At 53.2% G+C, this 8,259-nt stretch overlaps 1 long non-coding RNA gene across 3 annotated transcripts; it reads left to right on the top strand.

Annotated features, from left to right (window-relative positions):
- Positions 1-3,471: 3,471 nt before the first annotated feature.
- Positions 3,472-7,399, top strand: LOC129672322 (uncharacterized). Of its 3 annotated transcripts, none has more exons than XR_008719486.1 (4): positions 3,472-4,724; positions 5,282-5,460; positions 6,184-6,957; positions 7,055-7,399. It is a non-coding gene; the product is annotated as an uncharacterized LOC129672322 (long non-coding RNA). The 3 variants fall into 3 exon arrangements; XR_008719487.1 differs by having other exon boundaries at positions 6,184-6,381; positions 6,540-7,399; XR_008719485.1 differs by having other exon boundaries at positions 6,184-7,399.
- Positions 7,400-8,259: the final 860 nt, after the last annotated feature.

Here is an 8,259-nt window from a genome sequence, read left to right on the forward strand (position 1 = left end):
GGGGGAAGCAAGCCGGGTAAGGGGCTCCGGCCTTGAGCAGTGGGCTGGCTGAATCTTTCAGAATGTTCAGCCAGCGTTTTTAACCATCTGAATGTTGTGTGTTCACGACAGAGAAGTCAGAATCAAGAACCGTTCTGCACCAATGGGTGCATCCTCCGCAGATCACAGGGCTTCACGGCCACGCTGTTGAGAACCCAAATACACAGAAACCAAAATGGCCGGCAGCAGGGACAGTGCTGCTCTGAAACTCTGTCCGCAGCTACAAGTGGAAACTTCCAAGAGTGAGTGTGACCTCCACAGAGAGGAGGGGAAGGGAGAGAGGAGGAGGGGAAGGGAGAGAGACGAAGGCGCAAGCAGGAGGGCAGAAACTCTAGCTCTAGCTTTTGCAGATCATAATTCCTGGAAACGGCTGATGCCTAAGTTTTGCCTTTTATAGTCACAATGAGAAAAATCTGCACAAGTGATACACAAGTTAAAACCCCATGGAAGGCTAACTTTGAGGGCTAACCCAGGGTGCAGGACAGAGGTTCTGGGGCCCTTCAGTTCAAGTGAATCTCTCAGTAACAATTCAATTTTCCATACATTGTACATACAACTATTTACATATAATACATGCAAACACTGCTTTTACTTGTGTGCACGTGAGTGTGCGTGCACACACACGCTGCCGTGCACATGCCAGAGGACTGTGGGTATCAGTTCTCTCTCTCTGCCACTCGGATCCCACAGACCATCGTAAGGCCTGGCAACAGGCGCCTTCACCGGCGGGGCCGCCTCATCGTCCCGCAAACCTGTTGTTAGAGATGTCGCTCCTTGCATTCCACGCGTGTGTGACGTCTGTGTAACCGGCTGCCTCATAGCACACACTTGGATTGTTTCCGTTTTGCTCTGCAAGCAGAAACGGTGCTGTGCTGAGCTGGACCGTGGCTATCACCACCGCTATCTTCGGGGTAAGTCCTCCTCGCAAAGCGAGTGGAAGGCTGTGTGTAAGTTACGATTCTTAGTGCACGCTGTCAAAGCGCGTCCTCCTCAGGGTTCCGGGCCCACCGTCCCTCTGCACCGGGCTCTCAGCTGGAAATGCCTCTCTGTACCTACATCCACGGGCAGGAACCCTGGCGTGTGAGCACAGCTCTCAGGCTTCTTACCCCCCTCAGTAGGAGCATTTGTACTCGTCACTGCAGACGAAGGAGAGCATTTCAGCAGGGACGGGACCCTCCCCATGTGGATCACGTGTGCACAGCGTGTACTTCGCAGTCACTGTCTGAAGTCAGAAAGTTCCACGCTCCAGCACAAGTGAGGCTCCAGGGATGGAGACGAAGGCTGTGCACCAGTGTTCACTCACGCTTTCCTCAGTGTGGGTTCTCTGTGTGTGTAGTTTCACCTTTGCCACACTGACCTGTAAAACACACTTGTGAGCTGTCTCCTCACTGAGCTGGGCAGCAGCTCAGGGCCCTGACTCCAGCCGCCTTTGGGGGTCTGTTGGACCTCTGACCCTTTGGCACCCACCGTTTCCTCACAGCCCCCCCCCACGCACATGCGGACACGCACACACCAGGAAACCTGCAGCCGTGCCTGCACTCCTAGACTGTCACATCTGCCCTGTATCTCAAGGAGGATGGCTGTGCCCGCCTCACGGGTGAGGTCTTTGAAGCTGAGACCAAGGCTAGCATACGTCTGTACACAGCCCAGTCCCTGGGTCCCCGTGCTAGCTGTGCCAAGGGAAGGTGTCTGCTCTGGCCAAGTGTGCCCCTGGTGTCCTAAAGTCATCACAGGCACTGGTCAGGAGCCGCCAAAGGACAAGGTGGCGCCCAGTGTGGGCACAAGCAGAGCTCCCCAGGTTTCTTGACAAGCTGTGGGAGCCGGGGTGAAGGCAGAGATGATGTAAGCATGAGGACATCAAGTGGACCCCGGTACCCACATTAGAAGCCAGGCATGACTACTACACCCACCCACAGCCCCAGGAGGGAGGAGAACTAAGATGGCAAAGACAAAGAAATCCCTTTTCTGAGTGTGTGTTTGTGGGGACTGGCATGTTCACACACACACAGGTGCTAGAGGAGCAGAGGAGTGAGTGAGTGCTGGGTGTCAACCTAGTCTGGCTTACATCTCCAAACGAGAAAAGTGTAGGTGACCGGAGAACAACCACACTGCTGATAGTGTCGCTGATGGTGTCAACTGATAGGGTCCAGAATCACCTAGCAGGCCAGGCACGCCTGCCACAGGTTATCTAGACCAGGTCAGCTTCCGGCAAGTCCTGGAGGAAGTGTCTGGATCTGCTCAGCTACAATGGGAGACATGCCCTAACCATCTTGTTAACTGAGGTGGGAGACACTCCCTAACTGACAGACTGGAGAGAGACAGAGAGAGAGAGAGAGAGAACATTCATCTCTCTCTGCTTCCCAACTCTGGCTGCAGCATGAGCAGCCACCTCATGCTCCTGCCACAATGGACCGGACCCTCAAACAGCACACCTAATAAACCCTTCAGTCGGTTTGTTGGGGTGCTTTGTCACGGCACAGAAGTTATCGAGACAGCACCCAAAGTTCCAGTCTCGGCAGGACCTTAGGTAACCATTGTCTCTCTTGGAGTGTTCTCTAATTTCCAAGTCTCCTTGGTTGGTTTGAGGTTAGTTTGTTGATGTCAGATCTTGAGGCTGACAAACCGCTTCTCCATCCCTCCTCTCCTCTGCCTCTTCCGTGGTGAAGCTGTCCATCCTCCCAGGCTCTGTCCTTCCCTGGGGGCACAGCAGTGAAAAAGATGAAGTCAGGTAAGTCTAGACAGACATCCTAGAGCTTGCGGGGGGGGGGGGGGGTGTTGCTTTAGTTTGCTCTTTCGGGCTTTTGGCTTTGTTTTGTTCTTTTTAAAAAAGGCTCTCACATAGCCCAGGCTGGCCTAAAAGTCGACCGGGAGCCAAGGATGTCTTTAACCTCCTGATTCTTCTGCCTGTCTCCGGAGTGTTAGGGTCCCAGGCTTGTGCCACCGTGTCTGGTTCATGAGGTGCTGGGCATGAGGCCAGGGGGTCAGGCCTGCTTGGCGAACACTCTACCAACTGAGCTACACACCAGTCTGTCTGTCCGTTTTTTAGAGGGGGTCTTGCTAGGCAGCCCAGGCTGTTCTTGAAGACCCTCAGGCCTCATCCTCCCAAACCACACTCCCTACTCATTCTTCCTTCTTCTCTTCTAACCGGGGACCCTCAGAGGCCAGGCCACACTTCTTACAAGCCACTTACTGCTCAGCAACCACAGCTGAGCAGACTTGGCACGGAATCACCATGTTCCTTGAATAAAATAAAATTGATTATTCAAATTCACCAGAATCTTACAGAATTTATTTTACGTTTCTCCTATTTACGAACTTTTAAAAAGTTATTGCTGTTGCAATGTGTCTTCCGACCAAAGGAAACATCTGATTTTTTTTTTTTATAAAGAAATAAAAATAAAAGTCGTCCATTGTTCTGGGTTCCTCGCTGTGCTGTTCAGGTCCCTGCTTGCTTGGACTGCCTCTGTGATGCTTGTTATGTGAGGTCAGGAGAGCAAAGGCTGAAGCCACAGGAAGCAGATTGCGGAGTTCCTGCTGTGCGGAGCCAGGGAGGGTGTGGCGCCCAGCTGAGCAACCTGGACTCACCCCTGCGTGGCAAAAGGCTTATCCATGGCCTATGCCCATTCTTTCGTCAGGTTCCGGAACCGTAAGGTCCCACTGCGTAAACGGGGAAACTGAGGCACCGTGCAGATTCGGCAGCACTTGCCAGAACCCCAGGCAGAGCCAAGACGCACGCATCTGTTTTCCCTAGGTGTTTTGTTCCCTGGAGAGGCCGAGCGGGGACCTTGCAAGCCTGGAGGAATCCACCCACGGAGAGTTGCCGAGCACCCACAAAGCCGCACACCTGCTCTGGTGGGCGGGCGACCCCACCCTCGGAAAGCTCCGGACTGGGAGCTGAACAATCCGAGGTGTCTACAAGTTCCACTGCGGGGACGAGCGCCTGAGTCACTGGAGGTGCTCGCAGCCCCCTCGGTGGCTCCTCCCACCCAGGCCCTGGCCCCGCCTCCTCCCGGCTGCATCCTTCCCGGACCTCATCCAGGCAGCCTTCTGCAGCGCCACAGCCAGTGAGGACGCTTCTCGGCAGAGCGAGAGAGGAGGGGCATTGGAACAGGGAGCGGTGAGGGCTGAGTCCTGGGAGGCTGCTGCCGAGAGGACTCCGTTCCCTACTGTCCCGTGGGACCGCAAGCCACGCCTCCCGTCGACGTGCCCCGTGGCGCGTGCAGCCTGCCTGTGCTGGGCGGCATGGGTTCTTCCGGAACGTTTCCAGCTCCGCAGGCTGGCCTCTCCGGGCACAAGAAGCCAAACCGTCAGAGCTGGCAGGCCATGGAAGCACCTTCCCTCCACCTGTCACCCAGCCCCTTCCGAAAACGGTTCCACAGTAGGACACACTTTGGGTGTTCGTGGGCAGTCGCTACGTGAGTGAGGAAGAATGATGTCAGAAGGAAGTGTCTGCAGAGATCGAAGGGGCTGTGACTTTCTGCAGGAACGGCCGCCAGCTGCCCGGGAGCTTGCGTAGAACAAAAACGCCCGTCCCTTCATCACCTGCCCTTGCCCTTGAAAACACAGAAGGGAATGGTGGCAGGATTTACGGGAGCAATGAAAGGCCAGCCCCACCCTTGGCCTCTTCTCATGACTCATGTGTCCAGGCATTCACAGTAAGACAATTCAACTCAACCAGGACACTGGTGAGTGCCAGGGACCAAGGAGTGTCTTTTCAAATGAAATGGCCAAAGCTGTAGAACCGGGAGTCTGGAGTTTCTCTAATCCAGTTCCTTCACAGTGCATATGGGGAAACTGAGGACCGTGCTAGTACCCGACCGTTGGTCACACAGCCAGGGGGAAGCACTCTTTCCGCCTAGAATCCAGGACAGGTGGAGAGCAGGCAATTCTCAGACTGGGAAACTTGGGTGACCAAGTGAGAGCCAAATGGAGGACAAGTTAATGAAAAAACCAGAAGCAAAATTAAACAGTATGTCGAGAGCAATAACCAACCAGGCTTATGACTAGAAGAAAAAGCTGTTGTGATCTGAGCATTTGGTCCCACCAAAAGCCACATGCTGTGTGGCTTATTTTCAAGGTGGTGGCACTAACAGACAGGGCCGAGGCAAGGGGGCAAGTCAGAGGTCGGGGCCCTGAGGAACAGCTCAGTGCCTTGTACGTGACTGTTCTCCAAGGAGGAGACTGCCTCTTGGGAAGGTCACCTGTGCCCCAAGCCAGGCTATTGACCATTTCCTCCCCTCAGGCAGGAACGGAGAGGGTCACAAGACCCTCCCCTGAGAATCGGCTGCCCCTTCCCACTGTGTGTGCGACACTGCCTTACTTGCGTGTGGCTTCAGGGAAGGACTGCATTACACAGGTCTGAGAGGAGCAGGAAGGGAGGCTCCTTCTACGAAGCGATGGGGAAGCCACCATCCCTGGCAGGTAAATGCTTGTCATATGTGGTCCTCTGGGAGAAGCGAACCCTACAAGTGACCCCTCACCTCTGCTCTGTAGTGAAGCCCAGTAAACTTGCAGGTTCTCCAGAGTGGACTTTGGTGGCGTTGTGCTTGGTTTGTCACTGGGGCCTCGAGAGAGGGGACGGATATTGTTTACATGACATTCCCTGGAAATGAACTTTAGCAACATGGCATTATAAAAAAGACTCAGGGAGAGACACTTGATAAGACCTCTGGTCTCTACAAGAGTGCACACACACACACACACACACTCAGAAATCTGAGCTTTTGAGACAGCTCAGTGGGTTTGAATCCACACACCCAGCAATGGGGAGGCAGAAAGAGGGGATCCCTGGGGCTCACTGGCCACATGGTTTAGCCAAATCTTTGAGATCCAGATTCACTGAGCAACTCTGCCCCCAAAATAACCTGGAAAGTGATTAAGAAAGGTATCAGTGTTAACCTCTGAACTTCACATGTGTGAACAAATGGTGTGCATACATTCGTGAACATATACACACAATTGATTAATTAATTTAGGCCTAATAAATTCATCTGGTCCCTTACCATCAGCAAGGACACTGCTCAATAGAACGACTTATGACCCAGGCTGTCCCCAGGGGCAGGATCTGCTGCCATTTTCACCAGCCTCTGGTAAAACACACTTTTGTGGTTTATAAGCCACCTAGCTTGAGTTATTTCTTCATAGCAACCCAATAGAAGGAAGCAGAAAGCAATTAAGAAAAACCGAAGCCAGCAGCATCGCACATCGACAAGGAGGATGGACATGAGCACGCTGTATGGAGTCTACGGGACCACCTGGGGGCAATGGAGAGTTGTCCGGGGGCTGTGAAAATGCGCCTCTGTGGCTCAGCGACCCACCAGTTCCCTGGAGAAGCATGCTGAGGTAAGAGGCGCCCTGTGTGCAGAGAAGACAGGACCAGAGGATTCGTGTCTGCCCCACTGGGCTCCTGGGGAGGATGGAGTGAGGGATGCCGCTGACCTGCCCTTTATATGGTGTTCTATTTCATGTTCACTTTAAGACTGTTTCTCTCTATCACACAGATAGTGAAAGCTAAATTTTAAACTAAAGAACAGAGAGCTGAGCCCTCACGACAGAAGAAATTTAAGACAATGTAGGCAAGTCCTGTCACCACCACTGTGGTCAGTGTCAGATTTAAAGGCACCTGTCTGTGGACCATAACTAGCCATGTTCGTCCTGCTCTGTCCTGTGGTGGTGGGTGAGGGGTAGGCAGAGAGGACAGAGAGTTTGGGGTGAATGGAATAACTTCTTCAGGAAAAGCAAGGGGGAGAAGCTTTCCTGTGTTAGCCTTCTTGCAGAGACGACGTTTCTCATTTGCCGGTGCTGCGCTGACCATCCATCCGTCCACACAAAGCGGTCAGAGAGCCAGCACCAACCTGAGCAAGATCAAAGGGACCGGCCCCAGTCCTGGGGGAGGGGCCTTCTCACAGAGAAAAGAAGGTGAGAGAAGCTGACTGGTCTGAAAATTGTTCTTTAATGGTTTGATTTCACCCTCCTCTTGTTACCTGGTAACACACATCTTCCTGTAAATCTCCAGCTCCAGCTTCATGCAGCTTGGCAGCTCAATTTCCTCCCAGCCTCCTGGTGACACAACAGGTCCTGCGGTCACCTATCTAAGGAAGGCACACAGGGGCCTTTAAGACTGCAGCCCAGGTCTCACCACCCTTCTCTGGGGAAGATTTTCAGCCCTGGGAGGGTGGCTTTGTTTCTCCTGTCACCCCTGCCTACTGTCACCCCAGCTCGGAGGCCATTCTGGAATTGATTGCTCCTGCTTTGGGTGGAGGTTAGCTATCTCTGAAACAATTGACCACTCAGTCAAGGAGACTTCCCTGAAATGACAGTGATCTTGGATGTGCACAGCATAAAGGAACAATAATCATAAGTCTGTTTCCTGAGTCCTTCTTCCTCCTCTCTGCCTGGACCAGCCACTGCTCTGTCCACCCACAGCCAGTAGATCGTGATGTGCTGGCTAGGGAACATTTTTTTTGTGACACATTCTGTCCTTTGGAATTGGTCTCTGGTGGTATTTTCCAAAGTGAACTCCACACAACTTGGCTCCCATAAAAGGAGCATTCTTTCTCTTCTGGTGACTGAGGGAAAAGGAGAATTGTGGAATGAAAGGGTGGTAAAGGGGCTGCTGAAAAACTGAGGTGCTGACAAAGTCCTGCACCTGGGTGGAGAAGGCTAAAAGTGCTGTGGTGAGACACTCTGAGCAAAAGCAAGAGGAAAAGGCTTCATTGGCTTATCCTTCCAGGTCACAGTTCCCCATTGAGGGAGGGCAGGGCAGGAGCTCAAGGCGGCAGCTTGAAGCAGGAACTACAGAGGAACGCTTCGGACTGGCTCAGTCACTATTTCTTATTCCCTCAGACCCCGCATAGGGTTGGTGCCACCCACGGTGGGCTGGGCACCCCACATCAATCACCAATCTACAGACGTAGCCACAGGCCAGCCTGAGCTCCTCAGCTCCTCAGCAGAGCTCTTCCTCCTTGGTGACCTCCTTGGATCACGTTGTCAGTGAGAACTGACCATCCCAGCTCAGTCATCCGGCCTCAGTAATAACTCAGACAAGCAATAGTGCAAGGCAGAGAAGGGGCGTTTATTCTCTGTGCCCACAAGTGCATCCTCAGAACCCTGACAGGAAGTTAGGTTTAAACAGAAGGCAAGGGGCAGGCACGGGTGAGCATTCCTGGCCAACGTGGGATCCTGTTCACCATTATCCTAATCCACTTCCCCACAACATTC

Source organism: Psammomys obesus, unplaced genomic scaffold (genome assembly GCF_907164565.1).
Source record: "Psammomys obesus unplaced genomic scaffold, mPsaObe1.curated_primary_1811, whole genome shotgun sequence".
NCBI lineage: Eukaryota > Metazoa > Chordata > Mammalia > Rodentia > Muridae > Psammomys > Psammomys obesus.